The following is a 24,848-nucleotide window of genomic DNA, read 5'->3' as shown; positions in this document are numbered from 1 at the left end:
GGCACGGAGGTTAAGATAAAATACAATAAAGTTTATTCAAATTTCTCCTTGACAGTTATTTTTATTGTTAAAGTTAAATCTTTTGAAATGTCAAGAAATAAATTGTACAATTGTCAAGGTTTAGTTCAGGCATTTTGTAGGAACACGAAGAATTTTCTAATTAGACATGGCTTGCGATGTTTTCATTTCTCATTAGTTGCATTGTTAAGACTTAGCTAATTTAAATTATATGCTTAATTCTGCACGCATGTGGATTTTGTTATATTGCGTGTTATACAAATAAAGTACAGCTGACATGAAACAAGTTAAGTTTTTGTCCAGCGTTATAAAAGTTAAATATAAAAAATACGCAGGTAGATTTACTTCATATAGGTATCATTTTTATTTACCTACCTATAATCGTGTTCAATCTATGCTAGAAAGTCGTCAGATATTTTTTTTTACTTACAATGACATTTAAGGCCTAAGACATAAGGCAAAAGAAACAAACTTTATTATGCCTATATTGACAAAGACATTTACCATAATTTATTTTTTAATTTTATTTAATAGTGATGTGTAAAGTACATTAGTACTAAATAGTGATGTTCATATTCATCACAATGTGTTGTAGTATTTCATTCGCAGTTGACTCATCGATTAGAGCTCATCCCAAGGTCTGTGGGCCGAAGTACTTTGAAGTACGGATGTGTGACACATGTTGGTACAGTTAATAACCGTAACATATACTTGCGGGTAAATTAAAGCGTTTGTTTTGTTGTAAGGTTTAAATTATTATTGTGTAGTCGCAGAAGGGATTCGTGGTTGAACAAAGGCAAGACAAAGAGTGTCTTAATAAGATGTAGTAGACCTTTCTTTAATTAGTGAAACATTAAAGTCCTTAAACTATTATGAATAAGCAATCTACCTATGATTTAGTACTTAGGTACCTACTTATGTTTAACAAGTTTAAAATGTCGAAATTGTCGGCTGGTGGGTCCTTAATATGTCTGTAATATTGTAAATAGCTGGTTTCTCAATTAATTACGCTCATGAACTTTAAAGTTTATAAATCCTAGTAAATAATCTCTATTAAACATAAAAAGAATAGCAACTAAATAAAGTGTTACGTTCAGACAAACATAAAAAATGATTTAACGATACAAAAATAAATAGAAAAGAAACGAATAGTAAATTAGTAAGCATTTGATAACACTTGTAACGATGACACACAATCGACTCGACTAACAAGTTTTTTTAGTTGACTTAGGTGCGGCAGTTTCCGGCAACGATCATCGCTCTCGAAAAAAAAAAACTTCTGCGTTATGTCACTTGTCAAATATTGTGGAAATGAACGTTTAAAAAAATGTGTAGTTTAATTAATGGCATGTTATATTTATTACAAACTTCCGATGACGAAAGTTTAACAACAACAACTTTGTACTTATTACATTTTTAATAAGTTTATTAAAATATTTATGAATATTGAAACGTGTTTCGGGCCTCAATTTCAACATGTTTGTTTGTCACCCTACATCTACGTAAAATATTAATTTCTATAGCTTTTAAAACAGAAGTTTATGCAGGCTTTTTCAGATTACAAACTCAATTGAGTATTTTCACATATCAAGTATGTAGGTTTAGTTCAGTTTGGATTTAGATGGAGAAAACAATATATTTAATAGGTTACTGGACCTCATGTATTGTCTCTTTGAACCTACATTACCCACTTGGCGCGAAAATGACTATTAGATCTCTCAAAACCCATTCGCCAAAATCTAAATTATTAAAAACCAGAAAATTAAAATAAAACACTGCTTTTAACATTTTTTACCCATTACTATCTTATGAGCAAGGGTTTCCTCCCGAAATGAGGGAGTGGTAAGGCCTTGAGTCCACCACGCTGTAATTTTATAAATAATTTCAAGAATATTTTAACCAATACCAGTTCGATGTTGCAATCACTAATTAATTGAACTCAGTGAACTAGATTAGGAGCGAGTGACATTAGACCTGACTCCATATTAGTTTTAGTTGATTAGATGTTCTTCCTTAAATGGTCGGTAGCCATACCTTGATGAAGTATTTGGTGCATTACCATAATTACTTGCAATGTTTATAGGGAGAGGTGAGAAACGTACTTTTTGCTGTTGATTAGTCACTAAGTTTCCAATACTTTCTAGAAAAGAAAGCAAAAATAAGGTGAGTTTGATTTTGATTTGATCAATAAGATCCTATTAAAAGACTTTATGATCTAGCCTTTTCTACAGAATTCCCCGAAATTTTTTTACATTCGTATTAATAAAAAAATAGACGATACGATGGAAGAGTATGAGAAAGTCCTTTGATCAGTCATGTGACAGTAAAGTATTAAAAAACATTATGGTATAAGCAAGAGTTAAAACAAAAACCAAAGGCAGAATAAATCACGCAGAATTCAAGTAGTGGCCAGTAGGCAGGAAATACATTGTCACATTTGTCAAACGGGCACTAATATAACAACAAATCATTGCAAATATTGTCATTATTATATTGTATCTATCTCGTCTATTTTAGTGCAAGTCAATGCAAGTTATTTATTGTCTGCTGTTGAGTTATAGACTCGGAATGTGACCGATAATGGGAAGATAAGAATGTCGCAATTGCGTTAATATTAGAGGCATAGTCGTATGATTATTCCAGTCATAATTATTGCTTAAGATTTGCTTTTTATAGACTGTTTTACTTCTTAACAAATAGTTAAAATGGCTGTTGAAAAATTAGTGTATTTGGAATTTATTGCAGTGGTATAAATTCGTACTTCCTACGCCGGTGGTTGAGAGTTCCAATCCGAGGCTACACACCAATGGCTTTTCGAAGTTGTGTATTAGAAATAATGATCACTTGTTGTGAAAACACCGTGATGCAACGTTACTGCCTGAGAGTTCTTGAAGGTATGCAAAGCCCCCAACGCGCACCTGGCTAGCGTGGTGTACTCGAGGCCTAAACCCTTCTTCATTTAGGGAGAAAGACCCTTGCCCAGCAGTGGGACATTTGTGGGTTAAATTTACTATATTTACTTAGAAGTGTGACTTCACATTGGTATTTTTAAGAACATATACATATGTTTATATATTTTCCTCGTGTCGCGTATCCAATATTACTAGAAAAATGCATAATCGTAATGAAAGCGTAAGATAAACTATGTGTTATTAGTAAACAAGTCATTATGCGACGCGCCATTCATGAAAAAAACAATAACATCGATAAGGACAAACACAGATTATTGTAAAATTAGATAATATTGTAAACAAACATGTGATTAATAAAAATATTAATTAAACGAAGGAAATGAGTAATAAACAAATAGAAATATGTTATAAATACGACGTAATGTGTCAAGATTGGTAAGTTATGATGAGATTACGACCCTAATTACTTTCTTTGAAAATGTCACAAACATGCTTCGTAAACGTCTTTCGAGAAAACATACGAAAAGTTTCTTGTAATGTGATTTTTTCTTCTATATAATAAGTAGTAAGGTACCCGCGGGTATTAAGGCCTAGCTAAGGGAGATTTGTAATAAAATGAAGAATATCCAATATAATCAACCAGTTTTTATAATAATCAGTCATGTACTTATATTACTACCGAGTTTAAACAAAAAATAGCTTCTAAAGCTTAAAACTAAAACATTATATCACTTTTAAAAAAACGCTGTCTTTAGGCCTTATTATAATAGGGTAGGGTAAAAAGGCCTATACTATAAACTATTCAAAAATCAACTTAAACTAAGTAAATTAGTATTCTTGACATCAATAATATAATCATTAACATAAGGCAATAGAAAGCATAGTAGTCTTAATAAATTAAATAAATTGTCCTTATTCGCATCCATCAGGACATTGAAAATCATCAGTATATTCTGCAGTCAAACCGACACATTCTTCGTGGTACCACTTGAAGCATCGCGAACATTGCCTCATTGCATCATCCATTCTATCTTCTTTGCAGGCATGACCGTACCGATATTTTTTTTTTTGTGATTTATTTTTGTCAGATCGCCTTCTGACCACAATGCTTGTTTGGGAGGCATCGTGACTGTAAGCATTGAAAACAATAATAAATAAATTGAAAATATAAACTACGTATATACTACCCACTAACAAACATTTTAAAAACACGCTCCTACTTATATAGCAGTTAAAAAAATAGGAGTATAATAAGGCCTATTGTAAAATTTTATAGGCCTTAATATCCGCCAACCACCTATTTACAGAAAAGAATAATAATATATTTTTTTATAACTACAAGTCTCTTAAAACGGTAATCTAAGGACAAGCATACGTTAATTAATAAGCGGACAGTCAATACAGGTTTGTAAATATGATATTTTCTAAACAACTTACGTTTTACTGGAGTCAATTTTTATAATTCGTGCTGCTGAACCGCACTTCTGAATGATTTCGACGATATTTGCGGGAGGAGAAGTGCAAGAGTGCGTCCGCCACTTTGCAGCGACTCGTATACGCTCTGAGCTTGTGTGACTGTAATCTTGATCGTCTACTACTGTATTTCGTACGTTTTTTGTTATTTAGGCCTTATTACCCGACAGGCCTTAATACCCGCAGGTACCTTAGTAAAGTGATTTTAGACTGTAATCGGAAAATGGTTTGCGATTTTCTTTTTTACCGAGGTAATAGGACCTACCAATGTATTATAGCCTACAAAAAGGTAAAGCGGCCCGCTTTTCCTTCGCCCGGTTTAAAAAGTTAATGTACGAAAAACCCTTCGAATGTGGACACATAAACCTTTCGAGACTGCAACAAAATACGTTGCGCAGTTTTAAAGATTATAGGATTTTTATTATTAGATATTCTATTATTGCATATATTATAGGGAAAGGGACAGACAAGCGAAAAGCGACTATGTCTTTAACCAACTTCAAAAAAAGGAGGATGTTTTCAATTCGTCGAAATCATAATTATGTAGCAGGTATTATTATGTTTTTCCTGAATTCGTGTGTATTCTATAAATAGGTTATGACTTTTTGTTACAGAGAATATAAAGTGTCATCGATCAGGCACCAATTAATGATAATAATATGATTAATTAATATGTGTTTACCTCAATTGATTCAATGTAAAGGTATTTCTGGTTATTTGTAGTTAGGTACTGAAAATTATGTAAATAAAGAGTGCGCGCTGCGTGATAAACGTATTGATCAAAATGAAGTGTTATCAAGACACTCTGAATCTTGGGTTTTTTGACATATTGATAAATATGGTGAATCACAATGATTACAACTTCAACAATGATCTTGTAACGTTATATCAACTACGAGTAGATATTTTAGATAGCATATAAAATACTTATGGGTTTACCCAAATTCCCCATTCAATATGATATTTGCTTATATTAGGGGAATTTGTAGAGATCGTACCTAGTGGCGTCTTCTGGTCTCTGCCTACTCGTATGGGAAGTAGTCGTTATTTTATGTATGTATTTACTAGAGATGAAACGGATATCCGGTAACTATCCGGTATCCGGCCTATCCGGCGGCTTTAATACTATCCGGCCGAATACCGGATAACTACTATTCGGCCGGATAGACATCCGGCCGAAATAAAAAAAGGTCTGGATAAAAAAAAATGTTTAGTAATTATTTACTTTATTTAGTAAGACTTAAGAACTTGAAATTTTCAAATAACAATAGCACAATGAAATAATAACCTAAAGTCACGCACGTGTCTGCACTGCAATCGACACAATAAGTCAATGAATGAAAGAATTGCTAACTTCGCTCATCAACGAAAAGACCCGAATCAAACTGAGGCCACCCGGTCGTTCGCACGTCGCCTACGCCAAGTGTGTGTGCGCTGCACCAAACGGCTAAGGTCCGCCGAATATTCGGCGGCCGGATATCCGGCTATCCGGCCAGGTGGTAGGCCGAATATCCGGTATCCGGTATCCGGCCAAACTGCTATCCGTTTCATCTCTAGTATTTACTTATCCAGTAGTCCAGAGCAATTTAGCTTGTAGATCATTTTAAGTTTGAGTTTATTAATATCCTGTTTCTAATTAAAATTGTAATAAATATCTACATATATCTATTACTGAATGATTAATGCTGAACTGTAACTACTTTTGCCTTTCTTTATAAAAAAAAAATAAGTGGCAGTTTCCTGCCGCCAAAACACTTTCAAATTTCGAACATCTCGTAGGCAGAATACCTACACTTTTTGGTAGGTACCCTAAATCGTAAAAAATAAAATAAGCGTCGGTTAAAAAAATATTCTTGTAAAATTATGGTTTAAAATCAAATAGTTTTCTTTATATCTAAAACGGGTCTACAAAGTTCAATCCATACATCTAAATTAAGCTAGTTCTGTATTAATAAACGAAGATAATGTATGTAAATTTGTAAAATACCTCACAGGCGGCCATTTGGATGATTATAATTTAAACTAATAAAATATTATTAACACATTCTTGTTTAGGCTGGAAATAAAATGCTTTTAGCACCTACCAGGCTTTGATCTAAACATTTTTTTCTATAAAATGGTCAATTAGTAGCATTTTTTTTAGATTAATTCCATCCAATTTGTTGTTCAAATGAGGTGGATTATATTAGACTTGTAAAATTAAAGAGCAAAATTTTTTTACCCAATTACTGATATAAGGAAGGTATAAACTGATTAATGACGTAAAATTTTCCCATCATCAGTAAAAGAAGAAATATTATGACACATTTGACAGATTCCATAAATTACCTGTCAATTACATCCCAACCATAGATTGATTATATTAATCTTAAAAAAGCAGTCCTAAATCATAAACAATAATCTATTTTAACGAAACAAAAAGCCTGTGAATTTCGATGCATTATTCATTGTTACGAAACGTTAGCGGTGTTGCCATGTTATGTGTGACAATGTTGCCATGACCCTGCTCTGAACTTGGATAATGGGGGAAAAGTGAAAAGCCTCCATCAGATTTCGACATTGATGAATTTTACACTAACACGCTAGTATTATGAAAGTTTTACGATGAAATTCCGCATTTATTATTATGATTATATCTATAAGTCTATAAGATTGATGTCTGTAACCTTTTTTTGAAGGTAAAAGCAGTTATTGATTGATTACATTCGCATCGGCGGAAAAAGTATTATGAATGATTTTTTGGGTATAACGAGTTCCTATAACATGCCTTAAAATACTAAATTTACACCAGTAACAGTAATAACAAAATAAGTGTGGATTCAAACAAAATACTGCAAATAACTTGAAAACCTTTTACATTTTGTTGGAAAAATATGCTACTTTGAAGTTTAATTTCAATTTCGATGTTGAGTAACTGTCATACGTCTAAGTTAATTTCTGATTTCGTACTTTATATTAAGTTATGGCTTATAAGACTCAAATACCAAACAAATTACGAACGAAAGAAGCTTGGAAATTATTGAAATCATGGAGAAAAAGTTCGTAACTACGGGCGAAGATTCGTTTTCGCTGATTTAAAGTAGGCCCCCGTTCCTTGAATATACGTAAATGACATAATAACCTAAGTAATATGTAATTTAGATCAGGTTCCTGTACGTAACGGTTACTCAATCGGCAGTAAACGAGGTAATTATGGATTCCAACTCTGATTGATGAAAGTCGATCGTACTGCTTGTTTATTCAAATTATGTTTTCGTACTCGATCATAGAATAATTTATACTGTTTAATGTTCAGATAACTTATTTCGACACAATTTAATTTAACTTTTGAGACAGATATCCAAATATACTTCATAATCCAAAAATCCCTAATAACTACAAAAATATAAGCATCTACGTACATATTCTATATGTATAGTACAATCTTCTAATACATTTTATAGATTATGTCGACAAATCGACTAATCCTCGGTTTCTGAGTACATTTAGCGATAGTTTATCTATTCAATAGCGTTTTTATATGAGTTTAAACGCTATTGAATAGATAAACTACTGCTAAATGTACCTCAACAACCGGGGGTTAGGCATTAAACCGAATATTACTACTTTAAAAACAGCGTAACAAATCCATATAATTATGTAACTAGCATTAAATAGAAACTTTAACACAAAAGAAATAGCACAAAGGCACAGGAAACATAATCTACAGCCAGCCTTGAACTCAAAACAATGGAATGTTTAGGAAAACGAAAGTCAAACTGCGTAGACCATAGAGCTAAGTAGCGACCTCTATGGTTCAATAGTTCCGTTTGTTTTATTTTTAAAACTCATTTGAGGTTGAATCATTTGAGGTTTTATTCTGTACAGTTTTTTTAGCGGTGTATTTATGTAATGGATATAAATAAATATTAGTTGGTTTCCGGCCGGTAATGTAAACTTGTATCCTGTGTCTGATTAAAATTTATCGGGATTATGACGTCGTTTGTGTAATGAAAATATAACATATTAATCAGACAAAAATAAAATTGATCAAGCATTGAAAGCAAAATAAGTAGATTTTTTAAAGTAAGCACGCAATTGTCATCTGATTCGTTATATGACGATTTGACTGATTCTTAATACACGATACGTTACAACTGTCAAAATGAATCCTCGAATAATTGGTGACAGGAAAATTAGCTTAAAGAGAGAGAGATCTACATATTCTCAAGTCAAAGTTGTTCAAGCCGCCCGAAGGCCTTTGACGTGGCTTTACGACTATTATCTTAATTGACAACAACACGGACCGACTTTTTACGTGCCTTCCGAAGCACGGAGACGCCCAGTTCAAATACCACTATGCTGTCACCCATCTATAGAATGACCGCGTCACCGTCTGCTTAACCCACAGATCGTTTACCAAACGGTGAGCGCAACTGGCTATGGGCGTCCTACTGAATCATAGTTTCCAGAGGTCATGACCTCCGTAACCAAATTTTTGTCACGTTTCTAAGTACGAATATAGAAAGTCTACAAACACCCACTTAACAGACATTTATCAATGTATTTTTTTATTTAGTTACTACTTAATTTGTTTGCCTAATTATAAATTCATAACACACATTTGAAGACCTCCCAATGGCGTCCATTGTCTGTCAACATTCTTGGAATATTTCCAACCAATTACATGTTTTATTTATGAATCAGTTTTACCGTTGGACTAACGAAACTTATGACTGTGGCCCTGGTTATATGTATATAGAAACACTCAATATACTGTTTAAGGCTTAAAATTATTTTCGTTTAAATTTAATTTAAAATGTTGGTCAAGTTAATCATTAAATGGTTATATGTAATACTTTGATGAATTCTCAATAATTACTAATATCAAACGTGTAATGTTTTTCCCTTCCCGACGACAGAACCGATTAAAATTAACTAAATAAAACCAGAGAAACACAAGGGCTAGTTTTTGAATGAAAAAAAGGCAGTGCATGGAGTACTGGGGCCATATTACTTCAATTAGCAAAAACTTACTTTGTCAATTTATGGGCAGACATTTTTTAATCGAATACTACGTCAATTTATTCTCAATTCGTCAATTATTGTCAACCACACTGTTATATTTTAGTTATCCGTAACAAGTCAATCACTTCCTAAAACTGTGACACGAAAACAATGCCTGAGAATTCTTCAAGCTATCCATAACACACGACATTACGTAGGTACGTACTCATAACATATTCTCAAAGGAAACCACGTATCCGATCACAAGCACTGTGACAGTCTCGCATTCAAACAAGCGAAGTACAATCGACGGCAGAAAAATCTACACTGTCACATTTTAAAAGCATTTTTAACAGTGACAGCAGTAAAATTACTCGTGCGTATTCACTTCAAATGCCCGGTTTCTGAGTTATATTTAGAGGTAGTTTATCTATAAAATAGCGTTTAAGCTCATATAAAAATTACAGTTTAAATAGATATACTACTGATAGATGTAACTCTGAAACCGGAGGTAAGTAATTTTGCAACCACTGCATTGTTCATTGACCAATTTAACGTGCCCCGGAACCGACAATTTAACGTGCCTTCGGAAACACGGAGGAACTCCGTATGTATAATCTGGCAAGCGCAGCTTAATCTGAGAGATCGATTCGCGCGGCTTTTGATACTTAGGCGTGAGCTACTCCTCCTGACCAGCAACAATTAAATAACTAGATATTTTCATCCAAAAATCCGATTGTAAATGTGACAGTATAAACATATTTCTGCCGTTGACTGTACATCCGACGGTCTCAGCTAGTTATAATACCGAGCTTGACTTTGCCACGCTTTCTCGCTGTTACGTAACGTTTTCGTACACAGCGCGTACGCATACAGATCACACCGTGTAGGTGATATACCAATATACGCGTATATACATATTATATGTATATTCGAAGATAGTGTTGACAGAGGTCCTGATTTTTCCGGTCACAATGTAATGACCCCCATGGACAAGCCATTGTGCCGATTATCATTAATTCTCCTGTTTTTATTAATAGATGATGCATAGTTGAGTACTTTGAAATTTAGGGAAAAAATGGTTCTCCAGTTCGATTCCGCTATAACAAGTAAGAATTGTAATTATTATATTTTTTTGACAAAAAGTATCCAGATTTCCGACCCGGAAAATATTTGTGTTAAATGCGAATATCTGCACAGAATTTGCATATGTACATCCTTATTTAGAAGTAAGTGTTATACATTAAAGTATTTACCATAGCACTTTCCATAGTTTAAATTTCAGTTTATCCATTCTTTATACAAAGATATTTGTTTGTTCATTACGTCATTTGACCTGAAACCTTAAAAAAAATCGTAACAGGAAAAATAAAACGATAACATGTTATAATAACATTATATTTCAGTTTCAAACTTACTGTACATTTCACAATCGATATTGTTAAACGTGGTTTTTAACGGGTTCCGTATTTTTATAGTTATTTCGATAACGGAAGATATTTGCCTTAACAATCTTTTATTTTTAACTAGCTGACCCGCGCAACTTCGCTTGCGTCACATAAGAGAGAATGGGTCAAATTTTTCCCCGTTTTTGTAACATTCTTTACTGCTGCTCTGCTCCTATTGGTCGTAGCGTGATGATATATAGCCTATAGCCTTCCTCGATAAATGGGCTATCTAACACTGAAGGAATTTTTCAAATCGGACCAGTAGTTCCTGAGATTAGCGCGTTCAAACAAACAAACAAACAAACAAACAAACTCTTCAGCTTTATAATATTAGTATAGATACAATAAGCGTTATTTTTAAAGAAAGTATCGACAAAACGCGGTTAATTCGTATATTTACCAAGTTGTTATGACGAATATTTGCAATATTCTACAGATATTATGTTACAAAATACGCAATAGACTCTTTAAAATAATCAAATAATAAACAAAAAAAGTAAGAAAAGTTTCTGTTTTTTAAATTGATGTTAATCGCATGCAAAATGTTAAAAATTTAGATATAAAATATTAGGTTATTGATTAATAGCAGTGAGGCACTTATAACCAGTTGCATTCTCCGGTCCTCCGACGACCTATGAGTTAAGCAACTCTTGGCACGGTCATTCTAAAGATGGACGACCGCAAAGTGGTATTTGAACTAAGCGTCTCCGAGCTTCGGAGGGCCGTTCAAAAGGCAGTTCCGGTTGATGTCTATTAACAGTGGTTAAGCCACGTCAAAGGCCTTTCGGGCGGCTTGAACAACTTTGACACTAGGTTGACCACTAACCATACGATAAAATAAATTTAATAGCAGTTATGCTTTTTTAACGTTGTTATTCGTGTCAGCTATTTATCTAACTGTTATTTTTACAAGATATATCTTACAAGCTACTTATTTGAATTTAATGGTTTCTTTTGTTCGAACGTATCGTATTTTAGCTGCTACATTGATTTATTGACTGTTGTAATGATTGATATTCGTTATTAATAGTAGAGCCGAATGTATGGGAAGTAAAAAAATGGTAGTTCGGAATAGGCATTTTTTATTTGTTTTTGATTGATTGCGAGTTTGAGAGTGATCGCCTATCAGTTTCTTATAAGCTAATGGAAATTTGAAAAGCATTTCCGGCTTAATTTTCATTAAATAACTTGTGAAATTATTTTATTTGTAAAAATTGCTTAGGGCAATATAATAAGAAATCTCTATTATGTCTATCTCTGTCTGTTTGTCTGTTTAAAATAATATGTTGGACTAATTGCCACAGCTAACATAAAATCTTATATACATATGTATATCGTAATATTGCCGAAAATAACATAAAACCAAAAACAATAAAATATTACCTAAAACTATATTTTTAATGAATGGCTGTCGAAATTGTGTCTCAATTTCACGGTATGAATAAAATCTTGCGTTACGTTTACGCCATATTTAAACAACACACTCACATGCGTAGTCGGTTAAAATACGAGTATTTGTTGACAAACAACTCAGAGTATGCGTGCGTCATTGAAATATTCTTCTAAAAATGCGCCATGACCGAGAAAACTACACCACGTCATATTTTTAACGTGGTGTGAATGAATCAGTGGATTAAATTTGGGAGAGCCGTTGAAGATACTTACGCGAGGTTTCATCATTTCTTTATAACTTACTAGCGCACTGGCCCGACTTCGCACTGGTAAAGTATAAGTTGATCCCGTTGATTCCATTCTCGTGGATTATTTTGATCCCATCGATCTCATACAAACCTTGTCCGTACAGTTACAAACATATTAAAAAATAAATATTCAATTTAGTTTTGTTAGCTGTTTAAAAGTTATGCGTACCTATACGAATATTCAATTTAGTTTAGTTGTCAAAAGTTATGGACGTATTATATTGTATTTCGGTGATTTATTTTTACAGTAGATAGTTTAACTGTTACTACTAACCGTAAGTATCTACAACGGCTTACCTAGTAAGCTCTTTGGGCGAGCGTAGTCCGACTTTTGCCCTTACTTTCTGCAAATAAGGCAGAATAACTTATTTAGATCGTAGCATGTTCTGTTGTATTATAGCTGCTTATGATCCCATGGGAAAAAGACGTATATAGTTTCTATTATTTTTCCTTCAATTTACATATTTAAACCACAGGCAATAGTGTAACATGCTCTGCAATTCAGAACAATTTAAAATTCAAATACATATAGAACGTTTGCCCATAGAATTTAAAAATGACATTAAATTTTTTAAATAGGCCGTGGTAATATTCTCATTCAGCCAGCAGCTTGTTATGTAGTCGGAAGTAGAGGTGCGAATACTCAATATTGTTGATATATTCTCATTTGATACACGACGTGACGTTCATTTGTCGTTGTGTAATGTACAATTTATAAAATGGGTTTCCGTATCATGTTTGTATGCTAATATTTGACAAGGTCTTCGACTATGCTGTACTAATGCGAGAGTTAGAAGTACTTTTGAGAAAGAAGAACACTCAACACATCATTTATTTTTAACCTATTCGAAATGATAACTTATAGAATTTTGAAGAATACATTTCACGGATGTCCAGGTTTATAGAAACTCTAGTAAGTTATTTCTAGAACTAGTGAGGAATTTGAAAAAGATTTTTGTATCCTTATATGAAAACCATGGGGATCGACTCTACATATATGACAGTTTAAGGCTATAGCATTTTTGACGTCATGCTAAAGCCTACTATTAAGCGTAGTTAATAACCTTTCACAATCTGCAATTTTGGCTGTAAATTGAGTCAAAAATAGATGCTAAAACCACTGCAAATAGTATCTTTCATCCACCATAAAACACTAAGAAAGAATCAACACAGTTTATTACGAAACAGTATTTGCTAAAATTTAATTATATTTGTCTAGTAGTGAGATAATAGCGACAGAAATATAACCATATAACTGCAGGTAAAACCCTGAGTTTGTCGAGTGAAACTGTACGCTAAGTGGTTTGTAAACGAAATGGCGAAGATTAAATTGTTTGCAGACTTTCACGATCACACCTTGTTGAATATTTACAGATAATAATAGATTTTACTCAGACTTTTTGTAGGATTTCCTTTGCCTCATAGAGCAATATGCCTTATTCCAGTTAAAAAAAATGTTTACGTAAAATTTTCTTTTTAGGGTTATATGGCTATCATAACATGGCGCGATTTTCTGTTTTTTTTTTAAATATTTTGGAAGTTTTCTACTTCGAGAAATAATTTGGATGTGTTAACTGATAATGAAGTATTTCTCCATATCTTTTATTTGTGATGAAATCATCTATACTAATATTATAAAGCTGAAGAGTTTGTTTGTTTGTTTGTTTGAACGCGCTAATCTCAGGAACTACTGGTCCGATTTGAAAAATTCTTTCAGTGTTAGATAGTCCATTTATCGAGGAAGGAATATATATCATCACGCTACTACCAATAGGAGCAGAGTACCAGTGAAAAATGTTACAAAAACGGCGAAAATTTTTAACGCTTATGTAACGCAAGCGAAGTTGCGCGGGTCAGCTAGTTGTTTATAAATATTATTTTCTGGACTACTCATCTAAATATTTTTTATATCTTGTCGCCTTAATTATATTGTTTCTTTTTTATTAATTGCAACAACAAATATGCAGCTTTTGTTTTACTGTTAATCACAGTATATAATATGAAGTCTCTTGCATAAATAAATGATTTAAAAAAAGGGAAGCGAAATTTTTAAATTCTATTTTCTTTTTTCAGGTATTGATGTCTTAGTTCGTCTCGATTCAGCCGTGTGGATAAAAAAGGTAAGTTATTACAACACTGACTGATAAAAATATTTTTTTATCTATTTTATCATGATATTCTTTCCGGTGAACAAAATGACGTTATCTGATCAAAGCTCTTCAATAAACACTGATTACGTTTATTTTGGGGATTCACTGGCAATGATTTTTATGTAAAATTATTAGTTAGATTTATATCAATAAAATATCAACTGTATGAATAAACGACACGACGAAATCTGTTCATATCAAATAGAAAAACTTAGATTTATCTTATTCAATAGTCTATGGCCTGGCCTTTAAAAGGCAATATCATTGATTGCTAGCATGGCATCGTAATGATGGAAACTGATTAAAATACTCATAAAAAACACTCAAAGACCTGTCAAAATTACTCCAGTAACCAGACGGTAATCATCAATAAAAATAAAATGGTTTATTTACAACCGCTACAAAATTGCAATTATACTCCAAGCAGGTAGTACATGAACTGCATCTAATCTAATTAACAACAAACTCAAATATAACAACGTACAATTCAATTTAATGAGAAATATACCGATACAACGTCTTCCGCTTGAATTACTTCCTTATAACTATATCCGTATTTACGAATATTAATTAAAATAGGTAAATATAACTGTCTCAATGATGGCCAAGACTTTACACCCTTTGACTTTTAGAGTCAACCACTGCCGTTTAAAAACTGATTAAAGAAATATCAGCATGAAGGGTATCATCGCGTTATCCTTCGCAGTGAAGGCTAAGATACTTATTTTGAATATACATAATAACTTCGTGTGTAGGTAAATAAAATATGTACTATATGCTATCTTATGGCTGGATATAGGTCTTCTCCCGAAACGGGAGAGGGAGATAAGACCTTAACTTAATAACTTTATTCAAATACAGGATAGGGACTTTGCAGCTCTTCAAGAGCTGTTTATAGAACTCTTGAGCATAAAAAATTTCATCACAATTTTTCACTTATCGAACAATACACACAAAACTTGGAAAAATGCTGTCTAAGGTTTATACCGCGGCTGCTTGCGTGGGATTCAAACGCTACAACTCATCGATCACAGATCCAACTTAAAAATAATTGCTATTCCATACATCCGTGACTTTTCATTCATTTATGACACAGTCTGATTCCCCAATGATCATGGGAATCTATAAATAGTGGAAGTATGGAGTGTGGCTCATGCGCGGTTCTGCTCCAGTTAGCGAACACAATGCTACCACGCGACTGCGCGGCTGTTGTCAAACGATGCGCGTGCTGACACAACTATTATGGTTATTGAACTCAACGCTAACGATAACGGCTATTTAGGTTTTCAGTAACTGTAGCAGTGAAAACTAGTGCGTTAAATCTAAGTAACGTTATTTGTAATTTTATGGAATCTACTGGGCTAGTCTATACTTATATTATAAAAGAAAAGTGTATTTGTTTGTCTTTTTTTACGATAAAAAATCGAATATCTGGACTAATTTCAGTTATTTTCAGCGTGGTGCATCCCATATTATGTATTTCCCAAAGAAAAAAGCAGGTGAAACCGCGGTCACATGTACATACATAAGTAAGAATTTATAAATTTCTAACAGATTATTCGGTCAGTAAACTATGAAGTGTTTAACCACTGATTTCATTTCTGTAATCGTCTGTTCCATTGTATTAGTTACGTATTGATAAAATATTGATTAATTGAAACAAGTGGGTCACAAATATTGTGGCAACTGCGAACGGCACGCGAATACAAGCGATTATTCGATAATGTAATGTTAAAAACGTGTTAAACATCGATATCTTTGAGTTTACGATGTTATTTTTGTTGTTGATGAATAAAATGTGGCTTTTTAGGTCAGTTTCTCAATTATATCCAAATGTATGTACATTTTACTTACCTCTAAAAGTGTGAGACTAGTTTAATTGTGTACAAATTAATTAATACTTACTAATATTCTATACATTGAGATAGTCTTTCTCCCTGTCTATAATGCTTTTACAACTAAACAACTGAATCAATATTAACCAAAGTTAGGTTAAAGAGTAGAGGATCCGGGATCAAAAATAGCCTCCTATATTTTTCAAAAAAAAACTGATTATCAGCAAAAATTGGAAATGAATGACGGTACGCGAATGGAGGCATGGCATTTAGCAATTTGCAGCGGCTAGATTGCCAAATAGGATATCTAAACGAAAGAAAGAAACTAAGTCTATGCACGGTTTGCGTAAAATCCGGCGTGTATCAAGCTGATGGAAGGTTCCCAAACATCAATTATATATATACTGATTACATAGACAACAGACGTCGTAATTGAACTTATTGTCAGGAAACTAAACTGTGAGATTGTCTATTAACCTATACTTCATGAACTCATTTTAACATTCTTATATTATAAAGCTGAAGAGTTTGTTTGTTTGTTTCAACGCGCTAATCTCAGGAACTACTGGTCCGATTTGAAAAATTCTTTCAGTGTTAGATAGCCCATTTATCGAGGAAGGCTATAGCCTATATATCGACGCTACGACCAATAGGAGCGGAGTAGCAAGGAAAAATCTTACAAAAACGGGGAAAATTTTGACCCATTCTCTTAGGTGACGCAAGCGAAGTTGCGCGGGTCAGCTATATTTCATAAACGAACACGTAATGACGACGAACTCCTTCGCCTACCTTTATAAACTTAAAAACCTACTGAACAGATTTTCTCCTGGTTCGTTTCTAAACAGAGTAATTATAAAGGATGGAAGTGTACATATAAGTATAATACATTGAGTATTTGTTCAAAATGGTCTGAACTGTTATGATGATTGTTAAAACGGCTGCGAACGGGCTCCGATTCCCATTATTCATAACAAAGTTGGCAAAGTCTACTAGTTAAAATAGTTAAGTTTACTACTATTATTCGTCTAAAAGTAAACCAGCTCTTTATAATAATTAGTTTTATGCCGGATAGTTATGTAATTTAGGTACTTATCTTTATGACTTCTCGGCTAGACATACGGATATGGTACATAAACGCCATTAAATTCAGTCTGTCTACCTTTTTTAGACAAATGTACCGGTTCTCCTTCACAATTCGTTGAAGTCATAACAATATATCAAGTGTAATATGAGCATGTAAATTTGTACGAGATTATCTACGAAACTGCTAAACTCATTTAGAAAAATCTTTGAAGAAAAAATGCGTTTTGAGACGTGTAATGTGTATAAAACGTAAAAGGATATATAAGTAGAGAATAGCCGAAAATAAATGATTTGTGTGGAAGATGACAAACTGCCACATTATACATATGTATAAACATTTCTTTTCATTAAATAATTGTGTTATTGATAGATATGAGAGAAAGATAAAACATGTTGTATCTACTCATTATTACGGGTTAATGTCAAGATAACTATGACAATTACTGCTATAGTAAGGTATTCTCTCACTTATTGGATACTTTTTTATTCGGATAAAGTTGTAATTATAGATATCAGGGGTAATCCATCAATGCAGGAGAAGACATGGGTAGAAACTAATAAAGTAAGTTTGTCATTGTCGCGTGCTGACAGTGTAATCCTGTTACAGCATTTGAGAGGCTTGCGTACTCAGGTTTAGCGGCTAGATCGATTCTAGACTGTTTCTAGGTTGTCCCTACTTGAGTATCGGGTCTTTTTCTTCATTTAAATTGCACGATCTTTTGGGTTTTACCAATATGTATATAATAGCTCATCAGGTGAAATTTTGACAGTTGTTTTACAGACAGTTACAGCAAGTGTTTGTAAAACAACTGTCAAAATTCCATCTTAATTCACTTTATTTGGCAGATAGGTTATCTGACACTTAAATATAAACTTGTTCTTCTAGTCCTTTTAAAACGTGTGTCAATTTTTGTACGGAAGTGTGTTAATTTTTATTTATTATAGTATAATTAATCAGTTTGTCGGCCTCTGTGGCGCAGTGGTTAAGGTGGTCGCCACGCGTCAGGAGGTCGTGGGTTCGATTCACACACGTGATAATTATGTGTGTCATCCATAAATAGTTGTTTCGGGTCTGGTTGTGCTCTGTGTCCGATGTTTGTATGTTTGTAAAAGTGCCTACTACACGTGTCTTGGTGCGGAAGTTGCCTTTTAATGAAATAAAATAAATAAAATTTTACATTTTTTTATGGCTGGTAGCAGAAACATTTAATCTGACCTTACATAGCTCCCCATTTGACAATACAACTGTCAAAATTGTCAATTATGTCATTACTATAGTGAATAGAGTTGTGCAATGCGGTTGTCCTCGAAGTGATGTCAGCAGTGATCGTTAAACCGAAACTCAAACGTATATTCAAATGCGAACAGGCGTGAAACCTCCGTCGTAAGCTATTGTACTGTTTATCGGTTGACGTACTTTTACAAAACTACTGTTACCGTAATCTTATCGAAGAATAGCGGTTTTTAACTGTTGTAGTTTGTACACATGTTGCTGTTTGGTTTTTTGAAAATTTACACACATGCCGTTTTGATGACAGTTGTTAACATTTAGAAAGATGAGCTAATAATGTCATTAGCTGAGCGCCATTGAATGGTCGGCGTTGATACGAGTAAGATAAAAGAGACCTAGTCACGTTTGGATATTATTAGCCCAATATACGAACAAGTCAAGAAGGCTTTTGCCCAGTAGCGGAGTTTTAAAATGGGATAAAGAATAACGATAATTATACTATTGTACATTTCTGAATTGTTCATAATTAACTGGACATAATGCTGGTTTATGATAAACACATAGTAGGAGATAACTAGCATTAGCTATTTAGTCTAAAGCCTAAGTAATTAAAAACTTAGCAAACAAGGAAAATATCACCGAAATCATGTAACATTAGCAATTAAACGAAAATGACGTGTAACTTTACCAAGTAATTAGTAAGTAAATGATGATATTTTAGTTACGACTCAGCTTGTGCAGGTTTCAGTACGGTGGTTCATTTTAATTAGTAGAAAACGAAAGTGCGCTGTAATCCACTTGGTGTTTAATTGTCAGTTTTTTATTTACCGAATCGTAAAATACGCCGCTCGGAGATTATTTTGTGTTATACTGTTGAAAAGTGAAATATATTATATTTTGCATAAATGCTGTTTGCTCTGATTTAATTTCATTTTCATTTTTTCATAGAATACATCGCTACTGGTATAAAATACTCATTGAATCAAAATTTCTATCAGGGAGTCCCATATTTTCGCTCTGGGTGTCAGTCTGCTTATTTGTACACTTAATGATCTCCATGAAACAACATCATACTCATGCCTTAGACCGCATTCAAAGATGTTTTAACCATTTCCTAGGATAAAGAAACAATCCTTATCAAATGTAGTGCAGATTCCTATCAGCGAAAGATTTTTGAAATCGCTTAGTTGCCCAGAATAATACCGCGTGTTGTAAAGACAGGCTTTTAATGTACCTACTTACTTACATTTCGAGAGGTTTTTGACTGTTTATGATAGAGATGCAGCTAAATAATTATTAATACTATTAAACTGGTTACATCACAAGTAATTGACACTCTTCAATCAAACAGGAACATCAGAGCAGCTGTTTCGTTATAAAACAAATATTACTATTATTATCAGCCCACATACTTAGTCCCACTGCTGGGCAAAGGCCCTTTTCCATCTATCTCAGTCTAAAACTATTTGAGCCAAATCTTCAAACTGAGCAGTGAAATTTTAAAGATGTTCAGTGAAAATCCGAATGTCTTGCCGGTAGGAGAGAAAGCTGTGCACGGTGCATATTGCTTAGTAATGCTAAATCTAATTGTCACCTAGCTTTCTTGGTTTGTAGTCGTTTTGCTAAAATTCAGCAAGAGACGCGACTAATTCTGTTTTGCGAATTGAATTCTTCATTGAGTTTTTGTTCTCATAAGAATATGAATGGTATAGATTTCTTTTCAGTAACTAATTTATTACTCACTACTACTTCTCGCAGCTATGGTCTGATTAGGTTATAAACAATCTAAGTATATGCTAAATGCCATAAAAATCCGTTCAGTAGTAGAAACAAGAATCGATCCAGACTTTCGCATTTAACAAGACATTTTTTTTACTCAAATTCCGAATGTTTTTTTTTCTCAATCGTCTATTAGTATTCTGCAGCAAAAATGGCAGTCCAAAATGTCACAAAGGCCCTTGAAATAAAACAAAATAAGTTTTTTTTCTTCTTATAGATTTTATCATTCACAGGTGGCCTTGAGTCAAGAATTTAAACTGCCTCTTATATCAAGAATGCCGTGATGATGTAATAAAATATATTTATATTCTACTAAGCTAGTTTTAATGTTCATTGAACTTTAACGTCCAATATAACGTATAACTTTGAAGTTAAGACACTAGAAGATTAGCTTAACTCTCCTAATAAAAATTGTTATGTTTGTGATTTCACCAACTTTGCAAGATTGAAATCGTAACCAAAGAGTAATAATATGCTTACATATTTTACATAATATTCCTAAAAGAAAAGTAGCGCTGTTTTAGCACATAAATAATCTATTTTTAACACAGTTAGCGGCGTCAAAACATTGCGGTTCATATACAAAACATGATTGTCTCCAGCCAGGTGTTTTCTCAACACACTTGCGTCCAAAAAGGTCAGGTTTAACAATGTTAGACTTCCGGAGCTTGGCCACTTGGCGGCAACTTTCACCATCTTCTCAAGGACAAAAGATGTCATTGTTTACATTTAAATTTAAAAACCGGGCCGCCATTTTGGATCTCCAACTGTCAACCATTTTCACAACATTACGTTATTTGATCGTTTATTTGTAAATCGATTACTATCGTACATTTTTACACCCGTCACGCCAATTTAAACCTTATTTTAAATTTCCGTCCTAATTTCATTGATAGCAGCCATTGTTTGCAGTAATTTTGTTTCCGTTAATTGTTTTAAATTGGTCAAATTTTGAAAGACTGCGTCTGAATTGAATTTTTATTAAATTGACCTCTGTTGGCTTCGTTTAAATGCAAAATTCTGTTTCGAATTGGTTTAACATTTCATGAAATTGAAATTCAGCGCTTTCTCTTACAGTCTAGAAGAAAATAGAAGACTCGTTGTATAATAACTAGGTGAGCATTCATTTAGTCATTTTATTTTTTACTTCCTTCGCTTACCGAGACAAACGAATTTGCATCGTTTGTTTTGGGAAAATATCTTTACAGCTCATTTTCTCAGAGGTTGTTGTGTTTTCTGAATGGGATATTTGAGATACGATTTCTTTTGTTCGACAGACTAACGGATGTTTTTTTCAATTTCCGTGGAACAGAATACCAGTCATTGCAGATGTGTAAAGACATCCAAGATGCATTGCGCGATCGGTTGTAAAGTGACGTGGTCGTATGGTCACTATGGTCACTATGGTCACATGTACAGCGTGATTGCACATAAATGGGCACAACGCAATGACATTAACATTCTAGATCGTACAATCTAGAAACTGAACATCGCTACTTAAAGAGGTTAGAAACTATGTTTTGCTCTATGGCTGTTTTTAAAGGCAAACCGTGAGTTTTATATCATTAAGCACAAAGATATTTTTTGGTTTTAAGATTTTGTTTTGTCAAATGATATTGAGCCACATTTCTCTGTATCATGGAATTTAAATTTGTTTTTTTTTAATACTTACTTCTGCCCGCGACTTGGTCCGGTTGGATTCTTTGCCAAAAATAGCTCGTCCTAGTTGTAGGATTCCTCTGGTTCAAAACCTTATTACTTTATCTTGAGTTAATCCGAATATTGTAAACTATCTCTGTGTGAAATGTATTAATATCCATTCAGTACTTTTGGATTTATTTTTGGTTATTAGAGTAAGAAACAATAAGCACTAGTAGAATTTATATCACAAATTTAAATGATAGTTAATACATTCTTACAAACACAGCACTTAGTAAGATTTTTGTAGAAAATAAAAACAGTTTTAGCTAATTGCTTTAACAAAATTCTACCATAAGACTAGTTACAGCCTAAAACACAATTTCTATAATAATTTCACGCACTTACTTATAAAATGCCACATTCAAGTGCATCACAGACCTAACAGTTTTCACTCGTTGTCGATGTCTCTTCTCGGGAACTGGGAAAATGTGGATCTCAATAAAAAAACTCTGATAGGATTACTGGCTTTAAAAGTTAAATAAAACGTGAAAGGAGGAAAATGACACGAAATGCGGCTCTTTACGTTTTGTAATTTTAAAATGCAGTTTTTAATTTTTGAGTTGGCATTGTTTGAAAATTGAGATTTGAGTTAGGATAATTAGATATTTTTTTAAGTAGGTGTGATAATACTTATTTTGATTTGTTTTATTAGGTCGCTTACCTAGTGTTATATGTATTGAGTGTTATATTTTTTAAGGGCTAATGACTACAATGGGACTGCCCTGTTTTATAAAAAACAAGCGTTAACATCTCAATTTTGATAATTAATTAGTCCATTTTTTAAGTATTTAATAGGTATTTATCCGACCCAACAACAGTTTTATTTTGACATGAATTACTCTTTAGTAACGTATAGTTCATTTCTTTCTTTAGCTTAGAATTAAGTACCTACTGGGTTAATAATATCTATCTATAAAAATACTTTATTTTCAATAGAGGCGATCCTTTCTTTTAGGTTCGTAATATTTATAACCCGTTCAATACCAAACCATCATATATTATGTGATGCTTATTTTTTCTGTGCATGTCGCCATCTCTTAGAATGTACAGAAGAACAAGAAAATCAACATTTATCAGACGTTGACGAAGTAACAGTATTAATTAGTGACATTAACAAAGCACTTCCCGGTACAGATCATAAAGATTGCGTGAGAGAATACAGTTAAAATAACAATAGTTATTTATCTTAGTAACCATTTTAGTCGACTAAATACGTAACTCGTTCGTAATCAGACTGTTTCGTTCACTGTTACTATGCGTTTTGTAATTTCAGTTACTGTGCAAATGTCAACGTCAAAATTAGATACAGTGCACTTTTGTTTCATGTCTGAGACGAGTCAGTGGTATCTGGAGGTAGAAGCGGGATGTTTAGCCTAATGTTTGAGGGTACCATTTTGGTGAATGGTTTAGTCAGCCCAGATTCTGCGTTAGGTACCGAACTTAGCTGCTTCCAGGGTACGCCGCGGGGAGGCTCCTATCATGCACCTCAATGTAATCAAAATCATGTATTTTTTGTCGAATATAGTAAAGAAACATATTTCAATCGTTTTATTCAATTGTTCTGTTACTATACGTTTTACTACGTCCGCTACTGTGCAACTGTCAACGTCAATATTACCTACAGTGCATAGTAACTTGTCAATTTGACGTTCAAAAGTGCACAGTTACATATAATTGTTTAATAAGTTCTAGAAACATAATTTTGACCGTGTTTTATTAATTAAACGTATAAAATAGAATATTATTGTAATTGTTATTTCACTTCAGTTAAGTAACGAGATGTTATCTTAGGTTTTAGGTAATATTCTAAGCTGTGTTTGGTTACAGTATAATGAGGTGATTTTCGTAATCTTTTTACTAGACCACATCTTTTCTATCTCAAAAATAACAACTTGTAAAATATCTTGTTTAATCTTACTTAACATTATAGTTATGAAAGTTTGTTCGCCAAAAGCAACTAATTTTTTTAGATGAAAAGTTATAACCTAAAAAGGGTATTTTACCTCGTAAAAATGCTCTACGCGGAAAAATCTCAGGTACAAACTGGTATTGTGCTTATATTGTAAAAAAATATTGTATTTTCACAATTTTTCATTAACAATTAACTATGTATTTCATTGAACTTGTTTTATTGCGTTATTAAAATTTAAACTTCTAGTGACCCAAAAACTTTATTTATGTCAAAGACACGTCAATAAGGCCTAATAGTCATACACATGTTATATTATTATGAACGCACATGGTTAACTTTTATTTTCGCACGAACTCACCAGGGGGCGTTGACCGCGCCGTAATTTCTCGTTTTCAACACTTATACCCGACATTTGCGTAACCACGATGTAATTTGGTTGCAAAAATTAATTGTTTTAAAGTTAATTAAATTAATTTTTGTGTTGTTCCTGTAAACAGTGGCGATGAAAGTTTGAATTACGATTTTGTAAAAGAAATAAGAATTATAACAACAAGGCTATTTTTAACTTTAAAAGTAAATTACCTGGCTACGTACGTACTCTCTTTTTAGTGCTCTAAACG

The 24,848-nt window shown here is 33.1% G+C and overlaps 1 protein-coding gene across 2 annotated transcripts in view; it reads left to right on the top strand.

Annotated features, from left to right (window-relative positions):
- LOC142979336 (SH2 domain-containing protein 4B-like) overlaps nucleotides 1–24,848 on the top strand; it is a 76,071-nt gene that overhangs the window by 24,643 nt on the left and 26,580 nt on the right. For both annotated transcript variants that reach the window (XM_076124195.1, XM_076124194.1), the window contains exon 2: nucleotides 14,611–14,657. The gene's annotated coding sequence lies outside the window, so the exon portion shown is untranslated. The remainder of the gene's footprint in view (nucleotides 1–14,610; nucleotides 14,658–24,848) is intronic.

This window comes from Anticarsia gemmatalis, chromosome 16, assembly GCF_050436995.1.
Source record: "Anticarsia gemmatalis isolate Benzon Research Colony breed Stoneville strain chromosome 16, ilAntGemm2 primary, whole genome shotgun sequence".
NCBI lineage: Eukaryota > Metazoa > Arthropoda > Insecta > Lepidoptera > Erebidae > Anticarsia > Anticarsia gemmatalis.
This window is presented reverse-complemented; position numbering and strand designations above follow the sequence as displayed.